Genomic DNA, 24,986 nt, shown 5'->3' on the forward strand with positions numbered 1-24,986 from the left:
TGTCTGGGGCACAAGCAAGGGGGAGAGAGAGAAAGAGAGATCTTTTGTGTGTCTTCCTCTTCTTATAGATCACCAGTGCTGTTAGATTAGGGCTCTACCCTTATGACTCCATTTAACCCTAAATATCTCCTTAAAAGCCATATTTCTAAATGCAGTAATTGGTTATTAGACCTTCAACATACGAGTTTTGGAGAAATGTAATTCATTCCTTAAGAGGTTTTTTTTAATTATTTCACTGCTTTCCATGATTGTGATAATACATAGATGATGATGATAATAATAATATAAATAAAAGTTTCATTTATTTGTTAAAATATAATAACCAATTTTTATTGGTTAGCATATACTGTGTTAATCTGTCAGGAAAAAAAGCAGAAAGCAAGATGGACACATTCACTGATACCTTACATCTAATGGTCTAGTAGGAGAGATTTTTTTAAACAAGTCTAATGATATCATGATACGTGTGTTTATTCCCATAAGTTTAGAGATTTCAGGGTGAGAGAAAAGGATGTTCTTACATATTGGCTTATATTGACATTTTAAAATACAAGGTATAGTTGTGAGGATGAAGAAGGGCAGAGTTAGTTGTAGTAAAGACTTGGAGGACAATAAAGAGAATTAGAAAATTAATTGGTTTCCTTGAGAAGTCAAAGATAAAAAATGAAAATATAATAACTTTCTGAATAATTATGGCAAATCCAGTTAAACACAGTGACCATAATTTAAAATGATTATAAATTTAAACTTCACTTCTATTTTATCATATAAAAGGACAGAGAAGTTGAACAAAAATTTAAAAAATTAAAATTGCAATGATTTCTGAAGCTATTAATGCTTTGTAGAGACTGTGGTAAATAATTTACTGGATTATTACTTTAATTGTCATTCCATGAAACATCTATAATTATTATCATTTAATAGTTGAGCAAACTGAGGCTTACAAATATTTGAATAGTTCTCCAAGTAATGATCAGTCTAAGATAGGAATGCAGGTAGTCTGACTTCTTTAAAAACAAGTCTCTTTGACTTTTTATTCTTTTGTACTAGGTCAGAATTTTGGAGGTGCATGTGGTATGACATCAGGACTATGATAAAATCAAATCATATGCAGAAGCAACTTAAAATTTAAATCATGCAATATTTGCTAAATGGAATTGGAAGTAAGCAACAAGAAAGATTTAAACCCAGGGAGTCAATGATTATTAATGTAATAAGAAAGAAGAAAAAATGAATTTAGAGTACTTGAGGTAGAGTACGATAAGGAGAAGAAAAGGGTTGGTTACATGGCACAATATTTGATAACACATTTTTCTGAAGAAAAATATAAATTGTGATTGCTGACTTGCAGCAAAGACAGAGGCATAGGTAGGTACACTTTGCCTCCTTGCACAAAGAAGGACAAGAGCAAATTTAAAAAGAGAAAATAAGCAAAACTGCCAGAAAATCAAACTGTATGGAAGTCTGACAAACAGTTAAAGAAAAAACATTCATTCAGACCAGTAGAGAGGTAGAAATGGGCAGGCAGGGCAGACAGGACTTGAGGCAAGGCTGTGGCTGGAAGACTGAATGGTCCCACATTTGCATGTGGATAAACCAGGAGGAACAACTGGGGAGTGAGACAGACTGTGCAATCCAGAGTTCCAGCACAGGAAAATAAAGCTTCAAAACCTCTGACTGAAAAAACCTGTGGGGGTTGAGGTGGCAGGAGAAACTCCCAGTCTCACAGGAGAGATCATTGGAGAGACCCACAGCGTCCTAAAATGTACACAAAACCACTCACCCAGAAATCAGCATCAGAAGGGCCCAATTTGCTTGTGGGTAGAGGAGGAAGTGACTAAAAGCCAGCTGAGAGCTAAGCAAGCAGCATTGTTCCCTCTCAGAACCCTTCCCCACATGTAATGCCACACTGCTGTGACCTGGGTTGCCCCATCTTGGTGAATACCTAAGGCTCCACCCTTTACTACCTAATAGGCATGAGGAGACAAAAATAAATGGCCCAAATGAAAGAAAAAGTCAAAGCTCCAGGAAAAATATAACTAAGCAATGAAGAGATAGCCAACTTATCAGATGCAGACTTCACAACACTCATAATCAGGATGCTCACAGAAATGGTTGAGTGTGGTTGCAAAATGGAAGAAAAAGTGAAGGCTAAGGAAGGTGAAATAAAAGAAAATGTACAGGGAACAAACAGTGATAGGAAAGAAAATGGGACTCAGATCAATGATTTGGAACAAAAGGAAGAAACGAACATTCAACTAGAACAGAATGAAGAAACAAGAATTCAAAAAAAGTGAGGAGAGGCTTAGGAATCTCTAGGACAACTTTAAACATTCCAACATCCAGATTATAGGGGAACCAGAAGGAGAAAAGGAAGAGCGTTCTTTTCAAGAAATTGAAAACTTATTTGAAAATATAATGAAGGAGAACCTCCTTAATCTGGCAAAGGAAATAGACTTCTAGAAAGTCAAAGAAGTTCAGAGAGTCCCCAAAAAGTTGAACCCAAGGAAACACACACCTACGCATATCATAATTACATTACCCAAAATAAAAGATAAGAACAGAATCTAAAAAGCAGCATCAGAAAAGGAGACTTACCTACAAAGGAGTTCCCATAAGACTATCAGCTGATTTCACCAAAGAAACCTTACAGGCAAGAAGGGGCTGGAAAAAGTATTCAAATTCATGAAATGCAAGGACCTACATCCAAGATTACTCTGTCCAGCAAAGCTTTCATTTAAAATAGGAGGGGGGATCAAATGCTTCCTAGATAAGGCAAGTTAAAGCAGTTCATCATCACAAAGACCTTATTATATGAAATGTTAAAGGGACATAACTAAGAAAAAGAAGATGGTCAAAAATACAAACAGTTAAATGACAACAAATTCACAACTATCAACAACTGAACCTAAGAAACAAAAATAAACTAAGGAAACAACAAGAATAGGAACACACAAAAATAGAGATCACATGGTGGATTTTCAGTGGGGAGAGGGTGGGGGAACATGGGGGAAAAGGTACAGGGAATAAGAAGCATAAATGGTAGGTACAAAATAGAGGGGATTAAGAATAGTACATCAAATGGAGAAGCCAAAGAACTTATATGTATGAGCCATGGACATGAACTAAGGTGGGGTAATACTGGTGAGAGAGGGTGTTCATGGCAGAGGGGAAAAGGGGAGGAAATGGAACAATTGTAGTAGCATAATCCATAAAATATATTTAAAAATTGTTATTGCTAAATTTAATGAAGACAAGTGAGGAGAAAGCCATTGGAAACAGGTAAAAAAATCTTAGGTGCCAAAATCCAGGGTTCAGGGTATTCAAGGATTATCAATGAACATAAAATACAACAGCAATGTTGTCCAGATGTGATGTGCTATCCATAATCAAAATCATCAATGAAGTAAAAGGCTGGGAAGCTGACTAATCCATTATTGATAATGAGGCACTAAAAATACTTTTTAAAAAATATTCTGGGTGAAGATAAAATGATATGAAAGCAGTAGAGTGTGTGTCAAAGGTCCAATTTTCACTCCTGCTCTGAATTAGAAGCATTTAAATACATAAATATTTTCTTTTCATGATTGGAGGAGAATCATCATCCTCTGGCAATGGTCAGATTTTGCTTTAAACAACAAAGTAAAGGAAGTGTGCAGAGAATGAATTATGGATGTAGTGGTGTGTATGGATGTGTTGATACATGCAGTAAGGATAGTATTGCCAGAAAGCAATAAGAAAGCAAAAAATGAATCCTGCTATCCCACATTCTGAGTTTGGGGGCTAAGGCTAGTTTTGATAGAGGCCAAAAAACATATGTAGTTCTTTTTGTTCTGATTCTTTTTTTTATTGTTTGTTCAATTACAGTTTGTCCCCATTTGTGTCTCATTACTCTCTTCTGCCCTACCCATACCCGTCTCCCACATTCAATCCTCCCCCCTGTTGTCTTTGTTCATGGGTCTTTTATATGTGTTCATTGAATTGACCCTTCCCCTTCTTTCTCCTGTTATCTCTCTCAGTTCTCCCCTCTGGTCACTGTACTGTCAGTTTGTTCTTTATTTCCTTGTCTCTGGTTCTATTTTGCTTGCTTGTTTGTTTTCTTGATTAGGTTCCACTTATAGGAGAGATCATATGGTATTTGTCTTTCACTGACCGCCCTTTTTTCACTTAGCATAATAATCTTCAGTTCCATCCATGCTATCATGAAGGGTAGGAGTTCCTTCTTTCTTTCTTCTGCGTAGTATTCCATGTGTAAATGCACGACAGCTTTTTGATCCACTCATTTACTGATGAACAATTAGGCTGTTTCTAGCACTTGGCTATTGTAAATAATGCTGCTATGAACGACACAGGGGTGCATAGGTTCTTTTGAATCAGTGTTTAAGGGTTCTTAGGGTATAATCCCAGCAGAGGAATTGCCAGGTCAAAAAGCAGTTCCATTTTTAGGTTTTTGAAGATATTCTACAGTTTTCCACAGTATCTGCACCAGTCCGCATTCCTACCAACAGTGTGCTAGGGTTTCCTTTTCTCTGTAAACTTGCCAGCACTTATCTGTTGATTTGTTAGTATATATTTTTAAGAAGTGATAAGATTTTATCTCTCAATGTCCTTTTGGGCTGTAGGAAGTGCTCCATTTAATAACTTCACAGTCATTGTAGGGTATTGACTCTTTTCCTCTTCTGCATATATATGTATTTGTGAAATTGACCAGATTTATTTAGAAAATGTTACATTAGATAATGTCCCAACAGTTATCTATCCTCCCAAGTAGAAATTTCCCAGGATTTTTATACTTGGGGCTTTATTCAAAGAAATGTTTCTCTAGAGAGATCCCCATTTTTACTTTCATTTCTTCATACATCAAAAACAATCCTAGATAATTTGTTTCCCAATAAATAAGTTTCTAAGTTCAATCTATTAAGGAAATATATATAGATGAATCATAATACCACCACTAAGTTTTTATAAATGTACAAGGCCTGTCCAGAAGGTATCCAGCCATTTAATATAAAAAAACAGGGACATTTATTGAAGAAGGCACAAGATACAAGAAACTTGTACATAGGACATGACACCTCATTCCCCTTCAAAGTAGGCACCTTGGGACCTTACACAGTTCTCCCAATCACCATCAGCTGCCTAATCATATTTTCCTGAAGCTCATGGACAGTCTGAAATATCTTCCCTTTCAAAGGTGGTTTTAGTTTTAGGAAAAGCTAGAAGTCATAGGGTGCCAAATCTGGGCTATAAGAGGGCCGAGTCACCTGGGAAATTTGATGTTTGGCCAAAAATCTCTGTATGACACATGATGCATGAGTGGGAGCATTTTTGGGGTGAAGCTGATAATCACCATTTGCCCTTATCTGTGCCTTCTGAATCATCTGAATAGTTTCTATGGAAGAATGTTCAAACTTAATGCAAAATTTGATGCAGATTTGTTGCTCTACTTGCTCAGTCATTTTGCATGCATACAGTGCCCATGCTCACTTAACAGCATCCACTGCCCTCCCACACTGACTAGTACAATGAAATCATCACTGTTCACACATGTGCATTCCAGTCCATTCTCCTTGGCTGTCAGGTTACAGAGATATGCAAACTGTTCTTGTTATATTAACAATGTCTAGATTTTTTCCAGACAGACTTTATATTTCCACTTAATGATATAAATTACATACTCTTCAAATATTTTAATCTATTACATTAGACTTGATTCTCATATTAACTTCAATGACTTTTTTCATTTAATCATCCATTCCACACACATATTACAAATTATTACATGTTTAGGACTTCACTGGTTGCTATAACTTAAAATATAAACAATGGAAGATCACTATCCTGAAGGAGGCACAATGTACAACATATTCAGTGTAATAAGAGAATTATGCACAAAGGTACAATATTAATACAGAATAGTGATAGTCTGTGTATACAGTAGTGTATCTCAACAATATTTTGAGAAAAATTGACATTGCAGTGTAATTTTGAAATATCAATATGCTTTTAACATACATACCAAAAAGGAGCAAAAGCCAAAATGGACCAACATTTGCTAAGGCCCTGATCCATAAAGCTGCAATGAATTGGAGTCCATTTTGTCCTGCTGGGGGATAGTTGCATTATTTCTCAAGAATACATTGCCACTTCTTCAACAATGGGGGTTTGAACTGCATGGGGACACATGTGTGAGTTATCTTTAATAAATGCTATAAATATATATTCCTTATGATTTCCTTAACATTTTGTTTTCTTAGCCTACTTTATTGTAAAAATACATTGTCCAATACACATAACATACAAAATATTGTCGACCAGCTATTTATGTTATTGTTAAGGCCAACAGTAGGCTATTGGTAGTCAATTTTTTGACTATGAGGATGCATTTATTAAAGCTGGGTGCAGTAAAATAAGGAGGGGCTTAGCAGAGAAGAAGCAACAAGGGAGCCTAGGCTGGGCTGCCTTAGTTCACTGAGAACTCAGAGAAAGGGGGCTTTGGGGACAGGTTAATGGGGTTAGCCTGGGTCAAGCTGCCAGTTGCGGAAGAGAAGAAGGAAAAGGAAATGGCCAGGGCTGCTGTCCAGAGGAATACAGCCTGCACTGGGTCCTTTGTATTGAGGCTTTTATCTCATTCTCACAGGAGGAGATCTTAGGGAAGGTCTCTAGGGAGGATATCAGTAAGAATATTCATCATGACCCTAAAAGGACACACTTGGAAAATTGTAATTAATGTTTTGTAAAATCAAAATTTATATGTGGATTTCCAGTTATGCAGTAGGTCAGTATTCTTAACCTCTGCATTGTTTAAATGCCACGTATATATAACATTCTAAGAAGTTGAAGTTGGAAGTTCTGTATATCTAGCAATCAATTCTAAAGTGTGAATATATAGGAGTGGGATAAGAGACTTACTGAGTTGTGTTTTGCTTTCATTCTTATAATATTTGGAGAAAAGATTGGTTTCTAAATGAATGAATAGATGCTACCAAAGGATAATTATTTCAAACATCCATTATAGTCTACAGGATTTTTATAAATATTGGCTTGATTTTTTTTCAGGTTGAATTGTTTAATTCCTATAGAAAAGAAGGCATATATATATATATATATATATATACACACAAATATAATTAATATGAATAATTCAACATTAATATTATATATGATGGAGAAGACTCTATACACCATTAATCAAGAGAACCTTAATGATTTCCTCAACTTGACTAACTTTAGACAGTTTTCTTCCTGAATAGGCCTCTTACCACTCTTTTCTTAGAGCATTGACATTAGAAAATTTGCAATTGTAAATTCCTTTGTTTGCCTCTTTGAGATATAAATCATCTACAACCCAGGACAGTCTTTTTCAAGAACTTGAATTCCTTTGAGCTGTAATCATCAAAGACGATAGAGTTCCATCTTTCTTTCTCTGTGGGAGAGCAGGTGCCTAACTTCAATAAGCGCCAATTAACAAATACAGATGGCCATATCACATTAAACAGCCACCCACTAACTTACTACACATTTTCTTTACTAGCTTACTGGAGTTTTCTTATAAACTCTTGCTTTTCAGGGAGTTACTTCAGTACCTTTCCCCAACTGCAATAACCTTAATAAGGTTTTCCTTGCCTATTTACTCTGCCAATGCAATTTCTTTTAGACATCAGGAAGCTAGGCATAAATGACCATGAATTAAAAGCCAAGGCAAATTTCTTCAGTCCAGTTGAAACTCCTTTTATATACAATGGGTATATATTTCAGAGAATGGAACCTTTTTGTATTTCTTGTTTTATTTTTCCCCTATTCTTAATAATTGATCCTGGTATAATTTTTCATGATTTTTCTGTCTCCATATGACCTTTCTTGGTTACATCATAGTGGCTGCCTCGAGAGTACTCTGCAGTACCCTTAACTATTTACAATAGTTAAGCATTACCTAGTACTATATAAACAGGGGACATTATTTGATGCCTTTCTATCCGACACCTTAAAAATGTTGAAACAAGCAAACATTTAATAAATGTTTTGCATGGTAGGAAGATTCTGAAAACAGTTGACTCACGTATGGGGAATATCATTGAAATAGAAAACAGGTGCAGGGCCACACTAAATACAATTATGGAGATTATTTCATCTGATTATAATCATGATGGCTAATGTTTAGTTATATCTGTATAATTTTGGTAAATGGAGTTGATCACCATATGGTAGAATTTGACTTACTGACTATGAAAAGAACACATACGCACACAGGCAGATATATTCCTGTGATCATGATGCCTTTGCTTAACATACAGATGTGTCCTTCTGCAAGATTTAAGTCTATATTTATAGCTATGTAAATATAGCTCGATATGCATGAAAACTTGAAATTGCAAACTAGTTTTAAGTGATAACTTGTACAGAATTTAAAAAAAATATTCTTATCTTCATGCATTACAAAAATGATTTATCACTGAGTTCATCTAAATAGAGGCATACACTGTTGCATTTAACTGTTTTATGGATCATTAACTGCTTGACCCATGGAAGTAGGGTTAATGGTCATTAGCATCCAGGATTAAAGTGAACACAGATAAAGCTAATACAGAAGTATATTTATTTTACCTATAGAGATTGTATTTACAAAAATATTACTTAAAAGAATTTTATATCAGACACATATTTTAGCAATATAAAATGTGTGTCGTGGTTTTCACTGGTACAGTTTTTAAGTACTTACATTGGCATTATTTAAAGCTAAAAAAGAAGATGATTTACACAAATTATCTTTTCTCTGATTAGTGCTCTGGAGGAGTCATCCTAACACCTGAAAAATTTGCTGTCTTGTCCAAAGAAATGGTTCAGTTTACTAAGAATAGTAACATTTTCTATATTATTTATAATAAATAGTAACAGAAAAAAATAAAATAAATGGTTTCCATTATTTCTTCAGGTTATGTGCACTATCTATTATAAGGAATCAAGTTTTTATGGATAGAAATAAGCTAGATAAAAATTTAATCAAATGTTTTGAAATAAAATTGTTTTTAAAAGATTATTTAGCCCTGGCTGGTGTGGCTCAGTGGATTGAGTGCCAGCCTGTGAGCCAAAGGGTCACTGGTTTGATTCCCAGTCAGGGTACCTGACTGGGTTGTGGGCCAGGTCCCCAGTAGGGGGCACACAAGAAACAACCACACATTGATGTTTCTCTCCTTCTCTTTCTCCCTGCCTTACTCTCTCTCTAAAAATAAATAAATAAAATCTTTTTAAAAGAGATTATTTAATGAATATTTTGAAATCTCCAGTATTATCATTTATAGATTACCTTCTTGGTTTAAAACTGTTTTGTTAAGTTGCCTCTTTTAATCATATATTTTAATAAAATAAGGATTGCTTTAAATTAACTAATATAAAATTATAAAAATATATAAATAAATATAATTAAAATATAAACATTAACTAATATTTTAAAAATAATTTTTTATTTGGTATGTGCCATAGAAAGCAATGCAGAAGTTGTTTACATAAAGACCCTATTTAATGTTACAGAATGCAAAGTTTTAAATAAGTTTAAATGAAGAAGGCAACATTAAACCACAGAACAACACCTGCATTCTGGCACTATCTTCTACTTTAATCCTCTACTAGATCAGCTACCCCTTATACTTCCCTTTTATATGTTATATACAAACATTTTGAAGCTTCAGGCATATAAGGCAAAGATGGTAACAGCCAATATCATGAGTTTCTTTTCCAAGGGAGTTAATTTGTACAACATGCTCCACAGTCTGGTCCTTTAATATCCAATTTCAAAAGCTAGAGAATCTGGTTTTAAAAAAGCCTCAAGCATATTTGTTTGCTATTAGTTAAACATAATCAGCTATTAAGGGACAAATTCAATAGAATAAGTGGTAGAACTATATGCTTGTACATTCCAGAGTTCATCAGGTTTGTCTTCAATCCGTAAATTCTGAATGCCCTGCTTTGTGATTTGAGTCCTGGCTGGAAAGATCTGGATCCAACAACATATCCAGGCAATGTGACTGATCTGGCTAGTTCTTGCTGACACATCTAAACATGGCCCACTGGCAGACTAAAATGCAAAGGACATATTTTTTTTTAATTAGGAAATAGTAGCTAACAGGAATGTAAGAACATACTTCTTAATAAACCTAGAGTTTAGCATCTTCCAATCTGGAGCCTAAACACTATAAACAAGGTGGGAACTGCCCTGCCTGGTTTCAGGAGCTGTAACCACCCCCGTCCCCCGCCATGGCTAAGGCTGAGTGAGTGACCTTCAGACCATAAGCCACTAAGGAGACAAAGCTTATCTTCATGGTAGGGGTGCTGCCTCTGTTCCTTTACTTCACTCTGTCTGGTCCCCAGTGCTTGATCGGTTAGCCAATGACCAGTAAGATTCCTCAAGGGAGGGATGACCCAAGACAGGCACAATCACAGAGGCCACCAGGGAAGGACTTGGGTGCTACAGAAAAGGGGTAATGGAACCTTGCCCTTTGGCTTTGCATAGCCTGAGTCCTCATTCTGTCTTCAAGCAGTCTCCTAATCTCTTGGCTGCCTTACTTCCCCTACCTGACTTAAGCCTGAAACAATGCTGAAGGTGGGTGATGCTCTGTGCTGGAAAGGGCAGGTTCCCCAGGGGGATCAGGCCTAAGAAAAAATATGTAAAATCCTATAAAACCTGCTTTGTTTAGAATGTTCTCAGTTAAATGATAAGGGTCCAAGCAGGAAGTGAATTTGTTCCCCAAAGTTTTATGGCCATTTAGCTATCTGATCCTGACTCAAATAGGCTCTCAGAGTTCTTTGTATGTTATCTATTGTTTGATCCTTACTGCCTGATAATGATTAATGAGCTTTACTTATGCACCCTGTATTCCTATGCAAATTGAATCCAATAAAAGCCTCTCAAGGCAAGGGTCCAGGTGCTCTCCTTTTGAAAGGGTGGCCAAGGCTCTCCAAGGCTTGCTTTCCCCTTGAGAGAGAAGTTGTGCCATCCCTTTTCCTCCATAGTACTTGGTAGTCTGTGTGAATTTATTTTGTCTCATCCATAACGCTGTGAACACTGTGGGCCAGTGTTCACGTTATAACATAAGCAAATAGTCAGGGATCTCTAAAGGAAAAAAAAATAGCCATCATATTGACTCTGTATTTCAAGGCACACAAAAATTTCTAGAAGATATTACTTGGTAGAACCTAAGTTTAGGGTCACCTCTGTTTATTACCTACCTATAAAGAGTGGACCACCATATCAAGTATTATCCCATTCTCCTCAGGTGAAGAAAAAAGGTTGAAACTAAAACAATCTTAGGCATTTTAGAACAGGAAGTTACTGTGATTTAATTTCTAAGTCCAATATTCTTAGAGCAAAAGACAGGAGAGGCAAAAGTACAAACCACTACTGCTTTTCCAATTCTAAATCACTATAATTTGTTCCTTGTGTTTCCCCACTCTGCCTTTATTTCAATGTTTATTTGCAAATATCCTTGCTTTTATTCAGGAAATTTGAAAAACTAAACAGGATGTTTTCCAATGTGCATTTTGGATCTAGTCATGACATTGGTCTTATGGCAAGTTTTACTTAAGGTAACATGCTGTTGCAGAGAGCCACACATATTTGAGAAAATATACAAATTTATTATATTTAATTCTCAATAACTATGTAAAGAGAAAAATATACTTCAAAAGTCAATGAAAACAATGTTCAGCATTATTAAATGGTAATGCTTAAACTACATTTAGATTTATTAACGTAAAACAGGCAAGTTCATCTCCAGGTTCTTTTAGAATGGAGATGAGAATACTTGCATAAATCTCTAAGGAGGTTTTTAGATAGTTACATAAAAAGAATTGATAAAATTAATTCCTAATGAGCAATAGTTTTTTCTTTTAATAAACTAAATCATGTATTATTATAAATTTATTTTAAAAGAGAAAATTGTGTCTTAAAAATTATAATTTCAGAAAATTCTTTAGTACATCTGAAGGAAATATCTAAATTCAGTTGAAATCATACCAGGTAATCTTTGCTCAAAAAAATTATCCTGATAAACACTTCTATAAAATTTGTTAGTAATTTTATACTAATTTGAAGTCATATTTTGGTCACTAATCTCAAAAGTACCTTTATTTAAAAAATTTTTTTTTAGATTTTACTTTTATTTATATTTAGAGAGAGAGGAAGGAAAGGAAACATCAGTGTGTGGTTGCCTCTGGTGTGTCCCCAAGTGGAACCTGGCCCACAACCCAGGCATGTGTGCTGACTGGGAATCAGATCAGTGGCACTTTGGTTCACACACTGGCTCAATGCACTGAGCTATGCCAGCCAGGGCTCAATAGTACCTTTAAATAGAGGAATGTTCTATTTTATTTCATGTCATTATATTTCACTTTTTAATTTAATCTTTATTGTATTTTTTCCATTACCAGTTAGTCTCGTTGTACTCCCCTTTGCTTAGCAATCAACACTGTTGTCCATGTGCCTTAGTCCTTTTTCTTTTTGGCTCAACCCTCCCCCCCCAACTCCCTCCCCACCCTACACTAGCTGTCAACTGCTCTCCATCTATAAGTATGCCTCTGTTTTGCTTGTTAGATCAGTTTGTTCATTAGAGTCCACATATGAATGAAATCATATGGCATTTATCTTTTTCTCACTGGCTTATTTCACTTAGCATAATAGTCTCAATGTCCACCCATACTGTGGCAAAGGGTAAATTTTTTTTCCTTTTTATAGCGGAGTAGATTCCATTTTGTAAATATCCCATAGTTGTTTTACCTAATCATCTATTGATGAACATTTGGGCTGCTTCCCTATCTTCATGACTGTAAATAATGCTGCAATGGACATAGACGGGGTGCTTATGTTCTTTTGAATTAGTGTTTTGGATTTCTTTGTATACATATTCAGAAATAGGATCACTGGGTCAAAAGGCAGGTCCAATTTTAATTTTTGGAGGTATCTCCATACTGCTTTCCACAGTGCCTGCACCATTCTGCATCCCCACCAACAGTGCAAAAGCATTCCCCTTTCTCCACATCCTCAACAGCATTTATTGTTTGTTGATTTATTGGTAATAGCCTTCTGACAAGTATGAGATGGTATATCGTTGTGACTTTAATTTGCACTTCTCTGATGATTAGTGATGTTGAGCATCTTTTCATATGTGTATTGGCCATCTGTATGCCTTCTTTGGAGAAGTGTCTATTCAGATCCTTCACCCCCTTTTTTAGTTGGATTGTTTGTTTTTTTGGTGTTGAGTTTTGTGTTAAGTTCTTCATAAATTTTGGATAGTAACTACTTATCAGCTGAATCAGAAAACATGTTCTCCTATTCTGTGGGTGTTTTTGTTTTGTTGATGATTTCCTTTGCTGTGCAAAAACTATTTAGTTTGATGTAGTCCCATTAGTTAGTTTGTTTGTTTATTTACTATTTAGTTAGTTAGTTAGTTAGTTTTCCTTGCCTGGGGAAATATATCTGATGACATTTTTCTACAAGCAATATCCAAAATTTTTCTTCCTATATTTTCTCCTAGAAGTTTTATGGGTTTAGGTCTAACATTGAAGATGTTGATCCATTTTGAATTTATTCTTGTGTGTGGTATAAGAAGGTGGTCTAGTTTAATTTTTCTGCATGTATTTTCCTGACACCATTCATTAAATAAACTGTGTTTAGCCCATTGTATGTGCTTGCTTGATCTGTCAAATTTTAATTTACCATAAAGGTGTAAGTTGATTTCTGGGCTCTCTAGCCTGTTCCATTGATCTATGCCTCTGTTTTTGTGCCAGAACCACCCTATTTTGATTACTGTGGCCTTGTTGTGTAGTTTGTTATTAAGTAGCTTGATTCCTCCAACTATGTTCTTCTTCCTCAGGATCACTGTTGCTATACAGGGCTTTTGTGCTACCATATACATTTTTGAAATATTTTCAGTAGTTCTATGAAATACATCAGTGAAATTGTGATAGGGATTTCATTGAATCTATGGATTGCTTCGTGTAGTGTGGGCATTTTAATGAAGTTAATTCTTCCTATCTATGAATATGATATGTGCTTCCACTTATTTGTAATTTTTTTCTACTTCTTTCTTCAGTCTTATAATTTTCTGAGTACATGAGTTTTACATCCTTGGTTAGGTTTATTCCTAGATATTTTATTCTTTTTGAAACTATTGTGAATGGGATTGTTTTCTTAATTTCCCTTTCTGTTAGTTTGTTATTGGCATATAGAAATACAACTGATTTACAGATATTAATTTTGTATCTTGCTACTTTGCTGAATTCATTTATCAGTTCTGTTAGTCTCTTCATGAATCTTTGGGGTTTTCTATGTACAGTATCATGTCATCTAATATTCTATTTTAATAAATGATTTATAAATACAGTTCTCAAATTGTAGAAAATAACTATATACTATCTATGAACTTATTACTGGGATTCCATTTTCTGTAGAATTGTATTTTTCTTCTTCTATAGTTCTATTAATTTCACTTTTTAATAAAGTTCTTAAAACTAAGAAAAATAAAATGATACCTAAATGTTCAAAACATTTTAGTGGATAATTTTTAAAGGTATCCTGTTATTCCAAATTTCTTTTTTGAAAGAGGAATTTTATAATTATCCATTTGATCCTGGAGATTGGGTTGATAGCAAGTAGTCTCTCTTTAGTAAACAAGACAGTGTTTGTCTTTTGACTATTTCAGAATACATGTGATCTATGAATAACTCTGAATTAACTAAATAATGGCAAGTTTTTTTTTTCAAATGTAAGCATAGGTAACATTACTTGTACCTAAGTTCTAAGTCCAAGTTCAGACTGCACTATAATTAGGATGCAATTTTCTATGTCTATATATTTTTTTTTAACTTTTGGATGTATGGATTCACTTTTTTGGATCTATCTCTGTGCAAAAGTTTTTAGTTTTATGTAGTTTGTTAATTTTTTTTCTTCTCTCTCTCCTTTCTGAGGAGATATATCAGAAAAATATATTACTAAGTGATATGTCTGAGAGTTTATTGCCTATATTTTCTTCTAAGAGTTTTACAGTTTCTGGTTTTACAGTTAACTCTTTAAACTATTTTAAGTTTATTCTTATTTATGGTATAAGAAGGTGGTCTAGTTTCTTTTCTCTTTTCTTTTCTTTTTTTTCTTTTCTTATTTTCTTTTCTTTTCCTTTTTCTTTTCCTTTTCTTTCCCAAGAATCCAGCTTCTGGTGAAAAATCTACATGATTTTTCAGTCCCAGAATAGGCAGTCACAAAGACTTTGCTTGACAAGCCTCCTGAGGGAAATTGCTGCCCCGGCAGACCTGCTACACAGCAGGCACTGTAGTCTGAGGGAGTTGCAGTAAGGATGCAGCATCCTCTGGATTGTCATGCTCTTGGCATGTTTGCATGCCAACCCCAATGCCTTCATTCCTGGCTGGCTTTATCTGGGGCTTTGGGCAAAGGTCTTAGGCTCTTTGGCTGAGGCTTTTCTTTTTTCTTTTTTTTTTTTTTTTTTTTATGAGAGAATGAAAGGGAAGTAAAAAACTTACAGAGACACTTTTCCCTGTTGTCGAAAATCCACCCACACTCAGGGAGATAACGAAGCACAAACTTTATTATGCGCGTGGACTCAAGGGGGGTTAATTCCCAAATCCTGAGCTGAAAAAGCTGGGTTTGGAGTCCTTTTATATACAAGTTACACAGGAAGAAAGGCAGGGGGAACCAGCTGCTGAAAGCAAGCATTCAGAAGCAGGAGCAAGTGGCCTTGAGATAACCAGCCATTGCCTTGGTGACGACTGGTCAGCTTCTACAGTCCTGTGTGAAATTTTGCAAGTGTTACAGTTACAGAGGAACTTTTGGAGTTTTTCTTTTCCTGCCACATCCCCACTATGACTTACTACTAAAGGCTTTCCCATTCATAATGGGAAAGGCATAATGGGAAGGGCTAAGGAAGGGCCCTTAGCCCTTCCTTAAGGAAGGCATCCATAAAACTGTTGACGTCTTTTGTTCTGGGTCCCTTCAATAGTGACATGACGCCTATGTGTGATTCCCCATCCCTCCACCAGTGTGCAGTCCCACGAGGGGAAACAGATTAGAGGGAATTTGGTGCTTTTTCTGTTTTAGCCACTTGCTGATAGCACTGCAGTAAGTAAATAATTTGACATTTTTAATTTTTGTCTTGTAGTATTGATCCACTACTTCCATATCTCAGCTTTCTCCCTCCCCATTCAGCGGCACTCCTGACAAACTGCACAGAAAACAGTTTAGCCAATTAAACACAATGGCATTCTAGAAGATCAAAGTCTGAAGATTTTACAGGGCACGTTTGGGAGGAGCCTAGTGGTATCCATGGGACATTATATATGGGTGCCAGCAGATTGTTAGCAAGAGTATGAGGGTCCCCTGGGACACTTCAACAAATGGTCTTGAGAAGTTTCTTTGGAATCTGGCAAATTTGTCTGGGGAGTGTTTAGGGGAAACCATAAGCCAGTCTTGGAGGGTGCTCTCTGATTTGTCTAAATATCTCAGTTTCTAAGGGGACTTTTCATCTTTCTCTTTAGTTTCTAAGTCCAAGACTGAGCTCACCCAGTGAGTCAGACTGGAGATCTAATAAAATTTTGGATAAAGGTAATGAGGACTCCGACCAGTGGGGTCTGTGTGTTATGGATACAATGAACAAATTCACACGGACTGCAGAAGTCCTGTGGAGAAAAATGGATGACATGGCCCTCTCTGAGTGAGAGAGAACCCTGGGCCCTGCCTGGGCAGGCTTTTATTGCTTTTCTAGGTACATTACATGGAGGATGGTTCTCATTTACTATGCACAGGTTTGCTGTAGGTGATTACTTTTTACAGGTAACAAAGAAAAGAATGTTGCTAATTACTTCAAAGAGAAGGATGTGGCAAATGCAAGGGGAAAAGTTGTTGAACTGGTTACAATCCATCCTTGGGAGGTTTAACACAGACTTGAGAAAGTTACTTTAAAGATATGCAGTAAACATTTGCTACCTCAATTCAGGGTGAGGGAGTTTTAGCCAAAAGCAAGCCTCAAAGCAGCCCAGGTATAATGCAGGCCCGGTTCCCCATGGGAAAACTGATCTGTGGGCCCAGTTCCTATGGCCTGGACTACATTTTCCACTGCCACACAGATCAGTTCCCTATAAGGAGGCATTTCCCTAGGCACTTCTGGCCTTCCAACAATGGGACTAGAGATGGTCAAGGGGATCCCAAGTGCTGAGTATTCTAAAGAGGTCCTTGCAGCCTGACAAACACTGTGCCATGCAGCAAGATGGTGAAACCAGAAAAAAAAAAAAAGAAAATGTAGAGTGCTTCAGGTTTGCTTCTGCTTCAGGAGAGGTGTGAGACTTATCAGATACCCTCTGGAGGTAACCTTGGTAAAGCACAAGGGATGGTGGCACAGTGTGGGGCTGTTATGACTCACCATCTCCTCAGAGTGCCCTGGCAGCATGTGACAGAGACATGCTCTAGAAACAGCAGCAAAACTACCTTTCTGGTGCCATTCTCTCCAGGGAAGTCAAGGCTCCTCTCCACCCAGCCCACCCTACACCAACCAGGTGTCCTGGCAAATGGGAAACAGCAGAATGCCTGACCCCTCCAAATGACTTTCCATCCTTCCCCAGCTTGTGACTAGGGCCTGACCATTGGTTTCTATGACTGACAAGGGTTCTGTTCCTTCTGCTGATGGTTTGGAGATGAGTCAGAGGTCCACATTGACTTCAGCCCTGACTGCTTGGCTTTCAGAAATAAATAAGATTAAGGGAAAAGCTAATGTCCTTAGGTCCCAAGAAAGGACCACAGGCTCTATGACAAGATTAAAATTAAAGAAAAATATTTTTAATTGTACTTTTGAGACATTTTGGGTATGATGCATAGGTGACAGTGAACCTTAAAATCCCTGGCACAAAAATGAGGAGAAAACAGATGATACTCTCTGGTTTGGGGCCTGAGGCCACTGTCACTTAGTATCCCCAAGTCTACCTATGAATGGTTCTCTTCAGGATCCTACAAGCTTACCTGTCATTGTTTCTACCAGTAAAAGTAGTATTCGTATTGATGTAGTTTCTATAGCCTTGCCAGCCTTTGCCTACAACCCCTGACAAAAATTACTGTAGTTAAGGACAATGTAGTGGCACATGTCAGGGACTGTAAATCTATATGACTCCTGTGCTATAGCTAATAGCCTTGACATTTGATTTGGGGCACTGGCAACCCTTGGACTGACAGGCAAAACGATGCCTTCCTATGGAGTTGAGACATTTAGGTAAAAATAAATTCTGCTCCTAATAAGCTTTTTGCTACTCATGTAGATACACAGCTTACATTCAATGAACAGATTATTTTTGTCAATCTGCACAGGAACTGAAAAATGTGCCCATACAGAACACGCAGATATGCAACAATCACCTCCTGGATTTTCATGGGGAGGACAGCCCATGAAAACTAAGACACCACCCTAAACTGGCCCCACATGCATGGACTTCCATTGTCCTCAGAAGATGCCAAAGCAGTCCATTCCACCTTCCTTACTCTGGACAAGGCCAAACTTCCTAGGCACAGATTCCTGACCCAAGAGTTTGGACAGTCTTGGTAGCTACATCACACTGAGCCTCTCAAACACATAATCCATTCTAATGATTTCTGCTAAAACATATATCTTTAAGGACATTTAAATAATAAGATAATTGATCAAATAATATATCATATAGTTAGCATTTTAGTTCTCCATTTCTTTATCTGGATCTACATTATCTTCTTTTTTTGTCTTCTTAAAGTACTTCCTTTGACCTTTGTTCTCATGAATGTCTGTCTGCTGCTGATAGGTTCATTGGGTGTATGTAAAAGGACGTCTCTCTTTGGCTTTGTTTGTGAAGAATATTTTTGCTAGATATAGAGTGCCAGGTGTACTGTTTTGATACCATAAACATGTTGCTCCACTGTCTTCCAATTTTATTTGTATATTTTTAATTATTTATCATCTATATTATTACAGGTGTCTCCACTTTTTCCTTCTTTGTAAATTTCCACCCAACACACCCCTTCCCTCAGGCAATCTTCTTACCATTGTCCATGTCCATGGGTCATACATTTATGTTCTTTGCCTAATCCCTTCACCTTCATCCATCCAGTGACCCCTGACAGCTGTTAGTCTGTTCCATATATTTATGCCTCTGTTTCTATTTTGTTCATTAGTTTATTGTGTTCATTAGATTGCACATATAAGTGGCACCATATGTTTTTGATTCTTTACTGACTGGCTTATTTTACTTAGCATAACAGTATCAAGCTCCATATTAGCCTCCCAGTCATCTGAATAGGTAAGAATTCTTTCTTTTTTTACTGCTGTATAGTATCCTGTTGTGTAAATGTACCACAATTTTTGTTTTGTTTTGTTGTTTTATCCACTCATATACTTATTGGCACTTGGGTTGTTTCCAGATCTTGGCTATTGTAAATAATGCTGCTATGAAAATAGGGGCACATGTATTTTTCAAATTGATGTTTTGGTATTCTTAGGATATATTCCAGAAGTAAGATTGCTGGATCACAAGGCAGCTCCGTTTTTAATTTTTTTAGGAAATTCCATGTTTTCCACAGTGGCTGCATCAATTTGCATTCCCCCCAACAGTGAATGAAGGTTCCCATTTCTCCTCATCCTTGCTAACACTGATGTTTATTGATTTATTGATGGTAGGCACTCTGAAAGATGTGAGGTGATATCACATTGTGGTTTTAATTTGCATTTCTCTGATGATGAATGATATTGAGCATTTTTTCATATGTCTCTGGGCCCTCTGTATGCCTTTTTTCGAAGTGTCTCTTCAGGTCCTTTGCCCATTTTTTAATTGGATTGTTTTTCTTCCCGGTTTTAAGTTGTATACATTTTTTTGCAATATTTTAGGAATTAAGTCCTTATCGGATATATATCAGAAAACATGTACTCACATACATTTGATTCCCTTTTTATATTATTGATGGTTTATTTTGCTGTGCAAAAGATTTTTAGCTTGATGTAGTCCCATTTGTTTATTTTTTCCTCTGTTTCCACTGTCCTAGGAGATATAGCAGCAAAAAATATTGCTATGCAAGATGTCTGAGATTTTTTCACCTGCATTTTCTTCTAGGATTTTTATGGTTTCATAACTTACATTTAAGTCTTTTATGTATTTTGAGTTTATTTTTGTGTATAGTGTAGTTTGGTGGTCTATTTTCTTTTTCTTTCTTTCTTTCTTTCTTTCTTTCTTTCTTTCTTTCTTTCTTTCTTTCTTTCTTTCTTTCTTTCTTTCTTTTTCTTCCTTTCTTCTTTCTTCTTTTCTTCCTTGTTTTTGCATGTACCAGTCCAATTTTTCCACCACCATTTATTGAAGAAACTTTTTTTACTAGGTAAGTCCCCTTAAAATTTTCATATAATAAGGGCTTGGTGATGATGATCTCTTTTGATGATGATAACTTGACTTGATCTGGGAAGCACTTTATCTGCCCTTCCATTCTAAATGATAGTTTTTCTGGGTAGAGTAATCTTGGATGTAGGTTCTTGTCTTCCATGACCTCAATATTTCTTTCCAGCCCCTTCTTGCCTGCAAGATTTCTTTTGAAAAATAATGTTTTATCATTTTTATTCCTATGAGGCTCAAATAGTTCCCCCCCCCGCCCCGTGGCCAGTAACAACCAATTTGAATTGTTTTCTGAATTCTTTTAGAATGCCCTTTGTTATTTTTTGAAACTCCCTTGGTTTCTAGCACAAAAAATCTTTTACATGTTCTGCCCAGCACTTCATTCAAATGTCTGCAATGCAGTTCTTTGGAAATGCTTCTCAGAGATCACACTCTGTGTGCTAGTGATGCTCATACTGTCTAGTTTGACCCTGGTGTCTAGTTTTCCTCATTATAAAGGGAAAATTAATAAATTAGTGTTTCCTATAAAGTACAATGATCACGAATTCATACTGAAACTTTCAATTCATACTCAGAACACAAAAGCTTTTACTTAACCATTTATAGCTATATCTTAGTTGCCCCACTTTGAAAATGTGGCCCCCAATATCACTAACATAGTTATCTTTGCTTTATCATACAATACAAATACAACTATATTATATCTTTTAACATATAACAGTCTTAAAATAGCAATACCAACACTACTTTTAACCTTATGAGAATAATCAAATAAAGATGCTCTTTTTGCTTTTATTTGTTCATTTGTGATGTCTTTTGGATAACTAAGAGTGTTTGAAGACATTTGAAACATTTTTTTCTGTTAGACCAACCACTGGGTATACAGTCAAGGTAATTTCTATAATTCTGATTTAAAATTTTCCAAAGTTATTTTAAAGAAAAATTTCTTATATTAATAATGCAAAATAGGTGATTACAATATTAACTACACATAATGGTCTGAGAGCCGGCATGTTTATATGCATATGTGTGTCTCTATGTCTGTGTATCACATATGCAAATATATACATAGGCATAAATATATATGACAGATATTATATATACACACATGGTATATGTGTCGCATATACTTTCTGCATGTGTATGTATGTGTATGCCCACCCATGATAAGAAATTCTTATAGTTAAATTCTTTACTATAAATTCTTATAGTTATTGAATGTTTAAACATACTTAGTATTAGATATGTTCAACTGACTTTTCTGTCTCTACAGGTATATCATTACATAGGTTTTTTTTTACCTACTAATATAATGAAATATATCTGTGTGTTTCTAATAAGTAATAAGCCTTATATAGTCATTACATATTATGTTCAATATGATGTATTATTTTGTTAATATTTTATTTCGGATTTCATCTCAATTTTCTTAAATTGGTCTATTTTTGATACACTATATTTATGTTTCAGGATTAATGTCATAGTTACTTACGTAAAATAATTTTAAAACTTGTAATTCTGTATCTATTTTCCAGACAAGTTAGAGTAGAATATTATTATTTAATTTTTAAACCTGTCACAAAATAAATCTTTGAAAATATCTGGGCCTGATAGTTTTGTGAGTAATCTCTTTAGTTACTCTTTTGTTTCTGCTATGTTTAATGATCCTTCCTATACTGATAGGCTAGAATTATTATCTACAAGTTTTCTTTTCCTGGAGATTTATTCATTTAATTAAGGTTTTCAAATGTGAGTTGTGTAAAAATCTACATGAGTAATCTTAAAATTTGTGTCCCTTGTAATTTCTATTTTTTTTTTTGTTTTCTGTATTTTATCCTAATTAGATTCACTAGTGGCTCATCTACTTTGTATTGTCTTTTCTTTTTTTGTAAAAATAAATTTTTAATTTTCACATACAATTTAAATGACAAAACTACATTTGAATCCTGACTTGTTTACTTACTTCCATTTTGTCAGAATATTTAATCACTCTAAGTTTCTTTACCTGTAATATAGTAATACACATTGTGAAAATTTAAAAGAAGAAGAAATATAAAATTCTAAGCTAAAATTAATAGCTGGAAAGCAATCAATATTTGGTATTACTTTTTATGGTAGTAGCTATGGATGATAAATAAAACAAGAAAAAATATTCTCATATGTATTTTTAATTATTTTAACAGAATCACTTAGTTGTACTAAGATATATAATGATTGTCTTATTTAGAATAGCTGTCCCATTAGTGGAAGGAAGGTAAATCACTTCATAAAATTAGTATTGCTAAAATTATGAATTTATAGTTACAAATAATCACATTTATAGAATTGGTCATAATGATAATTTTGTTTTTTAGATTCAGACAGATATTTCCCATAAAAACAAATTTTAAATTCTTTTTTTGCTTATTACTCAACATAAAGAGACAAAAAACCCAAACTAAAAAGTGCATTAAACTAAAAATACTATAGACATGACTGTGAAATTATCTTCTTATCATATTGTTATTCAGTTAATATTTAAGATACTCTTAATTCTACTTCAAATGAATGAATGACCTTTACAGTATTTTGTGGAGGAGTGAGAAAAAGAAAACAGAATACTAAATAGATCCCACATACTAAGTAGAAAATAGTTTTTTATTCCTACCCTACAATATTGTGGAAAGGGAACTGGATTCTTTACTTATATAGAATCATATAGTAAAATTATAATATCTAATTAGAACTTTAAGAAACTAACATATATATAGAAATTAGGGCACTAAGCTAACTTTTATTTCAGTGATAATGTAGCTTTGTTTTGAAGTCCAAGTTAACATGAGGAATGCTGTCATGGGTGTTTACATGTGGTGTGTGTATGTGGTATGTGTGTAAAAGAGATATTTAGGAAATTTCAATGTATTAACAGTTATACCCTGTTATATTTTTTAAAATTTTAACTGGAAATTTCTCTTTATGAGTGTGTAAGATACCTTCTAATTTATACTATTCATTTAACAACAATTTTTTAATTATTACTATGTGTCTGTAGAACATTAAGATTACACCAATTTAAGGTTAAAATGACAATATTTTATAGACAATTACCAATGTAAAAGTATAATTAAAGTAAAATAAAAAGTGCTGCAATGTTTAAAGTCTGAGTATCTTAATACTTATTCTGATAACTTAGAATGTATATATAGTATATATATACATACTACATATATAGATATATATCTGTATCTTTACCAAAAATTATACTTCTAAAACTAAGCTTGCCCTCTTTCTATTGTGTATAAAACTACAAATTATTTCAAAATGTGAAATACAATAAAATCACAATAACCATGTTCTGACTATAGTAAATAATTTCAGATGCCTTTTGCAAATGTTCCCATGATATGAGTTTAGATTGTGGAAAAATGACAACTGTTTTCTTTAAAGCTTGTTCTCTTATTTCATTCCCATTAACAATGGGATCTAGCTTGTTTCTGAGGCCTGGGACACAAGATCTCTTTGAAAGACTGGAGTATGTGGTGTTGTTAGGTAGGACAGATACTAAACTAAGGCAGAGAGGAAGAGGGAAATGTTTCACCCACTAACTCAGCAGTCCTGAGCCTGGTCTGATTGTATTGCCAGGTGTACCAATATCACAGAAAACACCATGCTAGCACAGAAGGAGGGGAGCTTTTGAAATTCTTTACATATCATTTCCACTATCTGGGAAAGAAAGCCATTGAAACTGCATATTCATCCCAATTTCTAGAAGGAAGAAGAGAAGGGGGTCCACGGTACCCAAAGAAGAAGCCCATAAAACAACTTTGGTTAATTACCTGCCTTTGGTCACTATCTGTTTTACAGCGGGGTCCCTAGTGCTTACAGAAAGAGCCCATAAGTAACTTTGAGTAACTGTCTCACCTTTAATTAATTGCCTCCTGCCACTTACCTGTTTTACAACAAGATGCCCAAATAGGATCTGGAGCAAGATAAGAATTTGTTCTAACGATCCCCTTCATCTACCTATGTTTGGGTAGTCACATCCCCCAAGGGAAGCTGGCACCACCTTTACTCACCAATCAATATATAATTCCCTCACCCCATCCCACCAACTGTATATGTTTTCAGGACAAAAGACCTGATGCTTTTGCCACCTTTGCTCTTGCCATCCTTGCTCTGGCTGCTCTTGCTTTTTGCCTCCCTTGTTTTTGCCACTCTTGCCTTGCTTGTTAGCCCCTAAGTCTATGCCTTTCCCCCCACCTCTGCATGCCCCTTTCTCTTCTATGAGAGCTTAGCACTAATAAACCCTGCTTACATGCTTATAGATTTGCTGATCTGTAATTCTTTACTTTGTCCACTAGGAGAACCAAGTTTTTCCTGTAACCGTATCATTTGTGATAAGGAAAACTGAGCACTGCAAAGTAGGAGGAAAGGGACTACACAAAGGCTAACTTTGACTTTCAGAGTAAAACACTTTGTGTAATTTATTTTGCCCGATTCCTCTTTCCCCTGTTCCCATTCCAATTATCTCTTTTATTCAACTCCTATTACAGATCTTAGCCGCTGGCAAAAGTTGCACATAAGAACGATTCCTCTGAGGCAGAAACTCATGCTCATCC

This window comes from Phyllostomus discolor, chromosome 11, assembly GCF_004126475.2.
Source record: "Phyllostomus discolor isolate MPI-MPIP mPhyDis1 chromosome 11, mPhyDis1.pri.v3, whole genome shotgun sequence".
In the NCBI taxonomy this organism is placed as follows: Eukaryota; Metazoa; Chordata; class Mammalia; order Chiroptera; family Phyllostomidae; genus Phyllostomus; species Phyllostomus discolor.